Genomic DNA, 14283 nt, shown 5'->3' on the forward strand with positions numbered 1-14283 from the left:
ATAACCGACAGGGTACAAAATGTAACCCTCGTTATCCTCAGGCATGGGATCCTTGCCCTTAACAAAGTTAGACAATCTTTTAGGAGGGGCATTAAGTTTGACATTGTCCCCCTTTTGGAAGCCAATGCCATCCTTGATGCCAGGGCGTCTCCCACTATAGAGCATGCTTCTAGCAAATTTAAATTTTTTATTTTCTAAGTCATGCTCGGCAATTTTAGCATCTAATTTTGCTATATGATCATTTTGTTGTTTAATTAAAGCCATATGATCATGAATAGCATCAATGTTAATATCTCTACATCTAGTGCAAATAGTGACATGCTCAATGGTAGATGTAGAGGGTTTGCAAGAATTAAGTTCAACAATCTTAGCACGTAAAATATCATTGTTATCTCTAAGATCAGAAATGGAAGCATTGCAAACATCTAATTCTTTAGCCTTAGCAATCAATTTTTCATTCTCATCTCTAAGGCTAACAAGAGAATCATTCATTTTTTCAATCCTAGCAAGCAAATTAGCATTATCATCTCTAAGATTGGAAATTGAATCACCACAAACATTTGAATCAACCTTAGCAATTAAACTAGCATTCTCATTTCTAAGGTTGGTAATAACATCATGGCAAGTGCTTAGCTCACTAGATAGTTTTTCACATTTTTCTATTTCTAGAGCGTAAGCATTTTTAACCTTAACATGCTTCTTATTTTCTTAATTAGGAAGTTCTCTTGGGAGTCCAAGAGTTCATCCTTCTCATGAATAGCACTAATTAGTTCATTTAATTTTTTCTTTTTGTTGCATGTTTAGGTTGGCAAAAAGAATGCGCAAATTATCCTCCTCATTTTCACTAGAATTATCTTCATCACTAGAGAAAGCATATTTAGTGGAGGATCTTGATTTTACCTTCTTCCTTTTGTCGTCCTTTGCCATGAGGCACTTGTGGCCGACGTTGGGGAAGAGGAGTCCCTTGGTGATGACGATGTTGGCGGCGTCCTCATCGGAGGAAGAGTCAGAGGAGCTCTCGTCAGAGTCCCACTCGCGACACACATGGGCATCGCCACCCTTCTTCTTGTAGTACATTTTCTTTTCTCTCCTCTTGCCCTTCTTGTCGTCGCCCCTGTCACTGTCACTAGATAGTGGACATTTTGCAATAAAATGACCGGGCTTACCACATTTGTAGCACACTTTATTGGAGCGGGGCTTGTAATCCTTCCCCCTCCTTTGCTTGAGGATTTGGCGGAAACTCTTGATGATGAGCGCCATCTCCTCATTGTTGAGCTTAGAGGCGTCGATGGGTTGTCTACTTGATGTAGACTCCTCCTTTTCTCCTCCGTTGCTTTGAATGCAACCGGTTGTGCTTCGGACGTGGAGGGGCCATCTAGCTCGATGATTTTCTTTGAGCCTTTGGTCATCAACTCAAAGCTCACAAAGTTTCCTATTACTTCCTCGGGAGACATTAGTGTATATCTAGGATTACCTCAAATTAATTGAACTTGCGTAGGGTTAAGGAAAACGAGGGATCTTAGAATAACCTTGACCATTTCATGGTCATCCCATTTGGTGCTCCCGAGGTCGCGCACTTGGTTCACCAAGGTCTTTAAGCGGTTGTACTGTCTTGTGGCTCCTCCCCTTAGCGAAGCCGGAAGCGAACGAGCTCCCCCTCGATCGTCTCCCGCTTGGTGATCTTGGTCACCTCGTCTCCTTCGTGCGCGGTCTTGAGTACGTCCCAAATCTCCTTGGCGCTCTTTAGTCCTTGCACCTTGTTATACTCCTCTCGACTTAGAGAGGCGAGGAGTATAGTGGTGGCTTGAGAGTTGAAGTGCCGGATTTGGGCGACCTCGTCCGAATCATAGTCTTCATCCCCCGATGATGGTAGCTGTACTCCAATCTCAACAACATCCCAAATGCTAGTGTGGAGTGAGGTTAGGTGATGCCTCATTTTATCACTCCACATATTATAATCTTCACCATCAAACATAGGTGGTTTGCCTAATGGGACGGAAAGTAATGGAGTACGTTTGGAAATGCGAGGGTAGCGTAGGGGAATCTTACTAAACTTCTTGCGCTCATGGCGCTTAGAAGTTACGGACGGCGTGTCGGAGCCGGAGGTGGATGGCGATGAAGAGTCGGTCTCGTAGTAGACCACCTTTCTCATCTTCTTCTTCTTGTCACCGCTCCGACGCGACTTGTTGTGTGAAGGGGATCCCTTCACCTTGTTGGCGGACTCCCCGGATGGAGCCTTCCCATGGATTGTGGCGGGCTTCTCGCCGGTCTCGAACTCCCTCTTGGCGGATGCTCCTGACATCACTTCGAGCGGTTAAGCTCTAATGAAGCACAGGGCTCTGATACCAATTGAAAGTCGCCTAGAGGGGGGTGAATAGGGCGAATCTGAAGTTTATAAACTTAAGCACAACTACAAGCCGGGTTAGCGTTAGAAATATGAACGAGTTCGAGAGAGAGGGCGCAAAACAAATCGTGAGCAGATAAAGAGTGAGACACGATGATTTGTTTTACCGAGGTTTGGTTCTTGCAAACCTACTCCCCATTGAGGTGGTCACAAAGACCGGGTCTCTTTCAACCCTTTCCCTCTCTCAAACGGTCACTTAGACCGAGTGAGCTTCTCTTCTCAATCAAACGGAACACAAAGTTCCCGCAAGGACCACCACACAATTGGTGTCTCTTGCCTTGGTTACAATTGAGTTAGATCACAAGAAGAATGAGAAAGAAAAGAAGCGATCCAAGCGCAAGAGCTCAAATGAACACAAATGTCGCTCTCTCTAGTCACTATTTGATTTGGAGCGATTCCAGACTTGGGAGAGGATTTGATCTCTTTGGAGTGTCTAGAATTGAATGCTATAACTCTTGTAATGTGTTGAAGGTCGAAAACTTGGATGCCATTGAATGTGGGGTGGTTGGGGTATTTATAGCCCCAACCACCAAAAATGGCCGTTGGAAGACTTGAGAGCACCTAGAGGGGGGGGTGAATAGGTGATCCTGTGAAACTTGAAAACTTAAGCCACAAAACTTGGTTAATCGTTAGCACAATAATTGCCAAGTGGCTAGAGAGGAATCCTCAACAAAACACAATAACCAACAAGGATCAATCACAGAGATGTCACGGTGGTTATCCCGTGGTTCGACCAAGACCAACGCTTGCCTACTCCACGTTGTGGCGTCCCAACGGACGAGGGTTGCAATCAACCCCTCTCAAGCGGTCCAAAGACCCACTTGAATACCACAGTGTTTTGCTTGCTTTAACTCAATCTCGTTTGCGAGGAATCTCCACAACTTGGAGCCTCTCACCCTTACACTTGAAATTCACCAAGAACACAGAGCAAGGGAGGGATTAGCAACGCACACAAGACACAAGAGTCAAAGTGTCAACACGCACACAAGTCGCAACAAGAGCTCGCAACACAACTCAATGAGTTCACAACTCCACTAGAGCTCTATATGCTATTACAATGAAACGAATGCGCGAAATCGATGTCTTGGTGCTTATGAATGTTGTAGGAATGCTTGGTGTCCTCCTCCATGCGCCTAGGGGTCCCTTTTATAGCCCCAAGGCAGCTAGGAGCCGTTGAGAGCAATCTTGGAAGGCTGATCTTGCCTTCTGTCGACTGGTGCACCGGACAGTCCGGTGCACACCGGACACTGTCCGGTGCCCGATTTCTTTCCATAAATGTCGCAGTCGACCGTTGGCGGCCAGAGAGCCGTTGGCGCACCGGACATGTCCGGTGCACATCGGACAGTCCGGTGCCTTCTTCTAGCCGTTGGCTCGGCCACGTGTCCCGCGCAGATTGCGCGGCCGACCGTTGGCCCTGCCGACCGTTGGCTCACCGGACAGTCCGGTGCACACCGGACAGTCCGGTGAATTTTAGCCGTACACCGCCGTCGAAGTCCCGAGAGCATCCACTTTGCTCAAACCAGCCTGGCGCACCGGACACTGTCCGGTGCACACCGGACAGTCCGGTGCACACCGGACAGTCCGGTGCTCCCAGACTGAGCAGATTCTTGGCTTTATCCTTGATTTGCACTTTGTCCACCATTTTACACTTAGGCACTTGTGTTGGACACTAAATCACCAAAATACTTAGAAATGGCCCAAGGGCACATTTCCCTTTCAATCTCCCCCTTTTTGGTGATTTATGCCAACACAACATAAAGCAAGTAGAACAAGTACAAAATCAATTCAACTAAGAACTCAAAGTTGTTTTGAATCAAATTTGACATATATGGATCACTCTATGCCACCACTTGGTTTGTTTTTGCAAATCAAACTCAAATTCCTATCTCTAAGTCAAATCCACTTGTAGAGACATAAAGAGAGGTTTTCCAAAGAGATTTGATCAAGGATTTCAAAAACTCCCCCTTTTTCCCATAATCAACACTTCTCCCCACAAGAGGCCAACTTTTGACATAAGAGACAATAAAAGAGTTTTGACAAACCAACAGCTCTAATCTACTATTTTCAAAATTCCTCAAGTGGTAGCTGATCCATTTATTGCTTTGGCCTTTATTTTCTCCCCCTTTGGCATCAAGCACCAAAACGGGATCAATCTTGGCCCTTTTAAACCTCATTGCCTCACCAAAATCTTCCAATAAGAACACAAAGGCAATAAGAGTACATTAGATGAACTTGGAATAAGTTACCCTCTCATCGGAGTGCAGTGGAAGTCTTTCATGGTCCAAGTCCACCTTTTCCCTTTCACACCTCCTTTGAGACTAAAATAAGCAAACTCAAGCATATGGTTAGTCTCAAAGGGTCAAGTTGTAGCACAGCTCCCCCTAAATATGTGCATCACTTGCAAAAAGGACTTGTGAGGTCCAGGGAGTGTTTGTACAACTTGAGCACCACAATAAGCAACAAAATGCAGAATGAACATGATCAAAGGCATAAACACATGTATGCTACAATTCAATCCAAGTTCCGCGAATCTAAGATATTGAGCTCACTACGTAGCCTGCAAAAGGTCTTCTCATCTAGAGGCTTGGTAAAGATATCGGCTAGCTGGTTCTCCGTGCTAACATGAAACACTTCGATATCCCCCTTTTGCTGGTGGTCTCTCAAAAAGTGATGCCGGATGTCAATGTGCTTTGTGCGGCTGTGCTCAACAGGATTTTCCGCTATTCGGATAGCACTCTCATTGTCACATAGGAGTGGGACTTTGCTCAGATTGTAGCCAAAGTCCCGGAGGGTTTGCCTCATCCAAAGTAGTTGCGCGCAACACTGTCCTGCGGCAACATACTCGGCCTCAGCGGTGGATAGGGCAACGGAAGTTTGTTTCTTAGAGTTCCATGACACCAGGGACCTTCCTAAGAATTGGCACGTCCCCGATGTACTCTTCCTATCGACCTTACATCCAGCATAGTCGGAATCCGAGTACCCAATCAAGTCAAAGTTAGACCCCTTTGGATACCAGATCCCGAAGCAAGGCGTAGCGACTAAATATCTAAGAATTCGCTTCACAGCCACTAAGTGACACTCCTTAGAATCAGATTGAAATCTAGCACACATGCATACGCTAAGCATAATATCCGGTCTACTAGCACATAAATAAAGCAAAGAACCTATCATGGACCGGTATGCTTTTTGATCAACGGACTTACCTCCTTTGTTGAGGTCGGTGTGTCCGTCAGTTCCCATCGGCGTCTTTGCGGGCTTGGCATCCTTCATCCCAAACCGCTTTAGCAAGTCTTGCGTGTACTTTGTTTGGGAGATGAAAGTGCCGTCCTTGAGTTGCTTCACTTGGAACCCAAGGAAGTAGTTCAACTTGCCCATCATCGACATCTCGAATTTCTGCGTCATCACCCTGCTAAACTCTTCACAAGACTTTTGATTAGTAGAACCAAATATTATGTCATCGACATAAATTTGGCATACAAAAAGATCACCATCGCAAGTCTTAGTAAAAAGAGTTGGATCGGCTTTCCCGACCTTGAAAGCGTTAGCAATTAAAAAGTCTCTAAGGCATTCATACCATGCTCTTGGGGCTTGCTTAAGTCCATAGAGCGCCTTAGAGAGCTTACACACGTGGTCGGGGTACCGTTCATCCTCGAAGCCAGGGGGTTGCTCTACATACACTTCCTCCTTGATCGGCCCGTTGAGGAAAGCGCTCTTCACATCCATTTGGTACAACCTGAAAGAATGGTGAGCGGCATATGCTAGCAAGATACGAATTGATTCTAGCCTAGCCACAGGAGCAAAAGTCTCCTCAAAGTCCAAACCTGCGACTTGGGCATAACCTTTTGCCACAAGCCGAGCCTTGTTCCTTGTCACCACCCCGTGCTCGTCCTGTTTGTTGCGGAACACCCACTTGGTTCCCACAACATTTTGCTTGGGGCGAGGCACCAGTGTCCAAACTTCATTGCGCTTGAAATTGTTGAGTTCTTCCTGCATGGCCAACACCCAGTCCGGATCTAGCAAGGCCTCTTCTACCCTGAAAGGCTCAATAGAAGAGACAAAAGAGTAATGCTCACAAAAATTAACTAATCTTGAACGAGTAGTTACTCCCTTGCTAATATCACCCAATATCTGGTCGACGGGATGATCCTTTTGAATCGTCGCTCGAACTTGGGTTGGAGGTGCCTGAGGTGCTTCTTCCTCTTCAACTTGAACATCCTGTGCTCCCCCTTGATCATGTGCCTCCACTTGAGGTACCTGTTCGTCATCTTTGGCTGGGGAATGCACCATAGTTGAGGAAGACGGTTGATCTTTCTCCAATTGTTCCTGAGGCCGTACATCTCCAATCGCCATGGTGCGTATCGCGCCGTTGGAACGTCTTCTTCATCTACATCATCAAGATCAACAACTTGCTCTCTTGGAGAGCCATTAGTCTCATCAAATACAACGTCGCTAGAGACTTCAACCAAACCCGATGATTTGTTGAAGACCCTATACGCCTTTGTATTTGAATCATAACCTAATAAAAACCCTTCTACGGCTTTGGGAGCAAATTTGGAAGTCCTACCCTTCTTCACTAGAATGTAGCATTTACTCCCAAATACACGAAAGTACGATACATTGGGTTTGTTACCAGTCAACAGCTCATATGAAGTCTTCTTGAGGAGGCGGTGAAGGTAGACCCTGTTGATGGCGTGGCAAGCCGTGTTCACGGCTTCCGACCAAAAGCACTCGGGGGTCTTGAACTCTCCAAGCATAGTCCTCGCCATATCTATGAGTGTCCTGTTCTTCCTCTCTACTACACCATTTTGCTGAGGTGTGTAGGGAGCGGAGAACTCGTGCTTGATCCCCTCCTCCTCAAGGAACTCCTCCACTTGAAGATTCTTGAATTCGGACCCGTTGTCGCTCCTTATCTTCTTTACCTTGAGCTCAAACTCATTTTGAGCTCTCCTGAGGAAGCGCTTGAGGGTCCCTTGGGTTTCAGACTTATCCTGCAAAAAGAACACCCAAGTGAAGCGAGAAAAGTCATCAACAATAACTAGACCATACTTACTTCCTCCTATGCTCAGATAGGCGACGGGTCCGAAGAGGTCCATATGCAGCAGCTCCAGAGGTCTTGACGTGGTCATCACATTCTTGCTGTGATGTGCTCCTCCCACTTGTTTACCTGCTTGACAAGCTGCACAAGGTCTATTTTTTTCGAAATGAACATTGGTTAGACCTATCACGTGTTCTCCCTTTAGAAGCTTGTGGAGGTTCTTCATCCCCACATGTGCTAAGCGGCGATGCCACAACCAGCCCATGCAAGTCTTAGCCATTAAGCATGCATCTAGACTGGCCTCTTCTTTTGCAAAATCAACTAAGTAAAGTTTGCCGTCTAGTACACCCTTAAAAGCTAGTGAACCATCACATCTTCTAAAGACAGACACATCTACATTTGTAAATAAACAGTTATATCCCATATTACATAATTGACTAACAGATAGTAAATTATATCCAAGACTCTCCACTAAAAACACATTAGATATAGAATGCTCATTTGATATTGCAATCTTGCCTAAACCTTTTACCTTGCCTTGGTTCCCATCACCGAATATGATTGAATCTTGGGAATCCTTATTCTTGACGTAGGAGGTGAACATCTTCTTCTCCCCCGTCATATGGTTTGTGCATCCGCTGTCGATAATCCAGCTTGAACCCCCGGATGCATAAACCTGCAAGGCAAATTTAGGCTTGGGTCTTAGGTACCCAACTCTTGTTGGGTCCTACAAGGTTAGTCACAATTTCCTTAGGGACCCAAATGCAAGTTTTATCACCCTTGCATTTTGCCCCTAATTTTCTAGCAATTATCTTCCTATCCTTTCTACAAATAGCAAAGGAAGCATTTAAGGCATGATAAATTGTAGAGGGTCCATTCATAACTTTCCTAGGAGCATGAACAAAATTCTTTCTAGGCACATGATGAATATTTTTCCTAGGCATATCTCTACAATGCATATAGGAAGAACTTGAAGCATACATAGCATAGGAATCATAGGTATGTGAATCAAAATCATTACAACTCCTATGAGACTGTCTTCTATCATTGTACATAAAAGCATGGTTCTTTTTATTACTACTTGCCATAGGGGCCTTCCCTTTCTCCTTGGCGGAGATGGGAGCCTTATGGCTTGTTAAGTCCTTGGCTTCCCTCTTGAAGCCAAGTCCATCCTTAATTGACGGGTGTCTACCAATCGTGTAGGCATCCCTTGCAAATTTTAGCTTATCGAAATCACTTTTGCTAGTCTTAAGTTGGGCATTAAGACTAGCTACTTCATCATTTAATCTCGAAATTGAAACTAGGTGTCCATTACAGGCATCAATATCAAAATCCTTACACCTAGTGCAAATCATAACATGTTCTACACAAGAATTAGATTTATTTGCTACTTCTAATTTAGCATTTAAATCATTGTTAACACTTTGTAAAGTAGAAATGGTTTCATGACACGTAGATAGTTCACAAGAAAGCATTTCATTTCTTTTAACTTCTAAAGCATAGGATTTTTGTGCCTCTACAAATTTGTCATGTTCATCATACAACAAATCCTCTTGCTTTTCTAAAAGCCTATCCTTTTCATTCAAGGCATCAATCAATTCATTGATTTTATCAATTTTATTTCTATCCAATCCCTTGAACAAGCTAGAGTAATCTATTTCCTCATCACTAGATTCGTCTTCACTTGAAGAAGCATAAGTAGAGTCTCGAGTACATACCTTCTTCTCCCTAGCCATAAGGCATGTGTGACGCTCGTTGGGGAAGAGGGATGACTTGTTGAAGGCGGTGGCGGCGAGTCCTTCATTGTCGGAGTCGGACGAGGAGCAGTCCGAATCCCACTCCTTGCCAAGATGAGCCTCGCCCTTTGCCTTCTTATAATTCTTCTTATTCTCCCTCTTGTTCCCTTGGTCCTGATCACTATCATTGTCGGGACAGTTAGCAATAAAATGACCAAGCTTACCGCATTTGAAGCATGAGCGCTTCCCCTTGGCTTTGGTCTTGCTTGGCTGTCCCTTGCGACCCTTAAGCGCCGTCTTGAATCTCTTGATGATGAGGGCCATCTCTTCATCATTAAGTCCGGCTGCCTCAATTTGTGCCACCTTACTAGGTAGCGCCTCCTTGCTTCTTGTTGCCTTGAGAGCAAGGGGTTGCGGCTCGTTGATCGGACCATTCAAGGCGTCGTCCACGTACCTCGCCTCCTTGATCATCATCCGCCCGCTAACGAATTTTCCAAGGACTTCTTCGGGCGACATTTTGGTGTACCTAGGATTCTCACGAATATTATTCACCAAATGAGGATCAAGAACGGTAAAGGACCTTAGCATCAGTCGGACGACGTCGTGGTCCGTCCATCGCGTGCTTCTGTAGCTCCTTATTTTGTTGATAAGGGTCTTGAGCCGGTTGTATGTTTGTGTCGGCTCCTCACCCCTTATCATCGCGAACCGTCCAAGCTCGCCCTCCACCAACTCCATCTTGGTGAGCAAGGTGACGTCGTTCCCCTCATGAGAAATCTTGAGGGTGTCCTAGATCTGCTTGGCGTTATCCAAGCCGCTCACTTTGTGGTATTCATCCCTGCACAATGAAGCTAGAAGAACAGTAGTAGCTTGTGCATTCTTATGAATTTGTTCATTAATGAACATGGGACTATCCGAACTATTAAAGTGCATTCCACTCTCTACAATCTCCCATATACTAGGATGGAGAGAGAATAGGTGACTACGCATTTTGTGGCTCCAAAATCCATAGTCCTCCCCATCAAAGTGTGGAGGCTTGCCGAGAGGAATGGAGAGCAAATGTGAATTTGAACTTTGCGGAATACGAGAGTAGTCAAAAGAAAAGTTCGAATTAACCGGTTTCCTTCTCTCGTAGTCGTTGTGGTCGTCGTCCTTTTGGGAAGAAGTAGACTCATCGCTGTCGTCGTAGTAGACGATCTCCTTGATGCGCCTCGTCTTCTTCTTCTTCCCTTCCTTCCGTCTATGGCCCGAGCCGGAGTCGGTAGGCTTGTCGTCCTTTGGCTCGTTGACGAAGGATTCCTTCTCTTTATCGTTGATCACGATACCCTTCCCCTTAGGATCCATCTCTTCGGGCGGTTAGTCCCTTTGTGAAGAGAACGGCTCCGATACCAATTGAGAGCACCTAGAGGGGGGGTGAATAGGTGATCCTGTGAAACTTGAAAACTTAAGCCACAAAACTTGGTTAATCGTTAGCACAATAATTGCCAAGTGGCTAGAGAGGAATCCTCAACAAAACACAATAACCAACAAGGATCAATCACAGAGATGGCACGGTGGTTATCCCGTGGTTCGGCCAAGACCAACGCTTGCCTACTCCACGTTGTGGCGTCCCAACGGACGAGGGTTGCAATCAACCCCTCTCAAGCGGTCCAAAGACCCACTTGAATACCACAGTGTTTTGCTTGCTTTAACTCAATCCCGTTTGCGAGGAATCTCCACAACTTGGAGCCTCTCGCCCTTACACTTGAAATTCACCAAGAACACGGAGCAAGGGAGGGATTAGCAACGCACACAAGACACAAGAGTCAAAGTGTCAACACGCACACAAGTCGCAACAAGAGCTCGCAACACAACTCAATGAGTTCACAACTCCACTAGAGCTCTATATGCTATTACAATGAAACGAATGCGCGAAATCGATGTCTTGGTGCTTATGAATGTTGTAGGAATGCTTGGTGTCCTCCTCCATGCGCCTAGGGGTCCCTTTTATAGCCCCAAGGCAGCTAGGAGCCGTTGAGAGCAATCTTGGAAGGCTGATCTTGCCTTCTGTCGACTGGTGCACCGGACAGTCCGGTGCACACCGGACACTGTCCGGTGCCCGATTTCTTTCCATAAACGTCGCAGTCGACCGTTGGCGGCCAGAGAGCCGTTGGCGCACCGGACATGTCCGGTGCACACCGGACAGTCCGGTGCCTTCTTCTAGCCGTTGGCTCGGCCACGTGTCCCGCGCAGATTGCGCGGCCGACCGTTGGCCCTGCCGACCGTTGGCTCACCGTACAGTCCGGTGCACACCGGACAGTCCGGTGAATTTTAGCCGTACACCGCCGTCGAAGTCCCGAGAGCATCCACTTTGCTCAAACCAGCCTGGCGCACCGGACACTGTCCGGTGCACACCGGACAGTCCGGTGCTCCCAGACTGAGCAGATTCTTGGCTTTATCCTTGATTTGCACTTTGTCCACCATTTTACACTTAGGCACTTGTGTTGGACACTAAATCACCAAAATACTTAGAAATGGCCCAAGGGCACATTTCCCTTTCAGTAACTTCTAAGCGCCATGAGCGCAAAAAGTATAGTAAGATGCCCCTCCGCTATCCTCGCATTTCTAAATGCACTCCATTACTTTCCGTTTCCCTAGGCAAACCACCATTTTTGATGGTGAGGATTATTGTATGTGGAGTGATAAAATGAGGCATCATCTAACCTCACTCCACAAAAGCATATGGAATATTGTTTAGTATGGAGCGCAGGTACTGAAGGTTGGGGACAAGGACTATGATTCGGACGAGGCCGACCAAATTTGGCATTTTAACTCCCAAGCCACAACTATACTCCTTGCCTCCTTGTGTCGAGAGGAATATAATAAGGTGCAAGGGTTAAAGACGGCCAAAATCAATTAGGAAAAAGGTGTACGGCTAGAGAAAACTTATAGACTAGAGAAAACTTATAGACTAGAGCAAACTAGTTAGTCCAATTATTTGTGTTGGGCAATTCAACCACCAAAATCAATTAGGAAAAAGGTGTAAGCCTAATTCCCTTTCAGTAACAACTCGATCTCGGGTCGCTCATTTTTGTGAACATTACTCTTTTGTTTCCTCTATTGAACCTTACATGGTAGAGGATGCATTAAGAGTTTCGGTTTGGGTGTTGGCAATGCAAGAGGAACTCAACAACTTCACGAGGAATGAGGTATGACATTTAGTTTCACGTCCTAACCAAAATGTTGTAGGAACCAAGTGGGTATTCCGCAACAAACAAGATGAGCATGGTATGGTGACAAGGAACAAAGCCTGACTTGTTGCCAAAGGTTATTCACAAGTCGAAGGTTTGGATTTTGGTGAAACCTATGCACCCGTAGCTAGGCTTGAGTCAATTTGTATATTACTTGCCTATGCTATGGCTTTAAGCTTTATCAAATAGACGTGAAAAGTGCCTTCCTCAATGGATCAATTAAGGAAGAGGTCTATGTTGAGCAACCTCCCGGCTTTGAAGATAGTGAGTACCCTAACCATGTGTATAAACTCTCAAAGGCGCTTTATGGGCTCAAGCAAGCCCCAAGAGCATGGTATGAATGCCTAAGAGATTTTCTTATCACTAATGGCTTCAAAGTCGGTAAAGCCGATCCTACACTCTTTACTAAAACTATTGCAAAGGATTTGTTTGTATGCCAAATTTATGTTGATGATATCATATTTGGGTCTACTAACAATTCTACATGTGAAGAGTTTAGTAGGATTATGATTCAAAAATTCGAGATGTCTATGATGGGGGAGTTGAAGTATTTTCTTGGATTTCAAGTCAAGCAACTCTAAGAGGGCACCTTCATCAGCCAAACGAAGTACATTCAAGACATACTCAACAAGTTTGGAATGAAGGATGCCAAGCCCATCAAGACACCCATGGGAACATATGGGCATCTCGACCTCGACACAGGAGGTAAATCCGTAGATCAAAAGGTATATCGGTCGATGGTATGATCTTTACTCTATTTATGTGCATCTCGACCGGATATTATGCTTTTTCGTATGCATGTGTGCAAGGTTCCAAGCCGATCCTAAGGAAGTTCACCTTAGGACCGGGAAAAAAATCATGAGATATTTAGTTTACACTCTTAAGTTTGGTCTTTGGTACCCCAAGGGATCCACTTTTGACTTAATAGGATATTCAGATGCTGATTAGGTAGGGTGTAAAATTGATAGGAAGAGCACATCAGGGACTTGTCAGTTTCTCGGGAGATCCCTGGTGTCTTGGGCTTCAAAGAAACAAAACTCAGTAGCTCTTTCCACCGCCGAAGTCGAGTACATTGCCGCAGGCCATTGCTGTGCGCAATTACTTTGGATGAGGCAAACCCTCAGGGACTATGGCTACAAATTGAGCAAAGTCCCTCTCCTATGTGACAATGAGAGTGCAATCTGCATGGCAGATAATCCCATTGAACACAGCCGCACTAAGCACATAGACATTCGTTATCACTTTTTGAGGGATCACCAACAAAGGGGGGATATTGAGATAGCTTATGTTAGCACCAAAGAACAATTAGCTGATATCTTTACCAAACCATTAGATGAGAAAACTTTTAGCAAACTTAGGAATGAGCTAAATATACTTGATTCTCGGAACTTTGATTGAAACATTGCACACATAGCTCATTTATATACCTTTGATCATATCTCCTTTATGCCTACGACTAATGTACTTTCAAGTGCATTTCTATGCCAAGTCGTAGATTGAAAGGGAAATGGAGTATTCGATGAAGACAAGGCTTCCACTCCACTCTATCGGTATCTTTTATCCTTCGTCGTTACTCCGCACTCCAAATTGATATAATCTTCCACTAATACTTATTTGTACCAATGGGAAGAAAATAAATAGGGCTATCCAAAGTCTCCGTTTTTAGCGATTAATGCCAAAGAGGAAGAAATATTAAGCCCAAAGCAAAAGGACCGCACCACCACCAATGTCAAAATTTTTAAGAATTTCTCAAATTGGTATCTAAATGTATTTGATCTTTCTTCAATTGGTATTTACAAAAAATTAGTAAAACCGTCTTGAAAGCTAAGAGGAGAATTTTATTTAGGGGGAGTTTTGTTTAGTCAAAGGAAAAACATTTGA

This window comes from Zea mays, chromosome 5, assembly GCF_902167145.1.
Source record: "Zea mays cultivar B73 chromosome 5, Zm-B73-REFERENCE-NAM-5.0, whole genome shotgun sequence".
Classification (NCBI taxonomy): Eukaryota; Viridiplantae; Streptophyta; class Magnoliopsida; order Poales; family Poaceae; genus Zea; species Zea mays.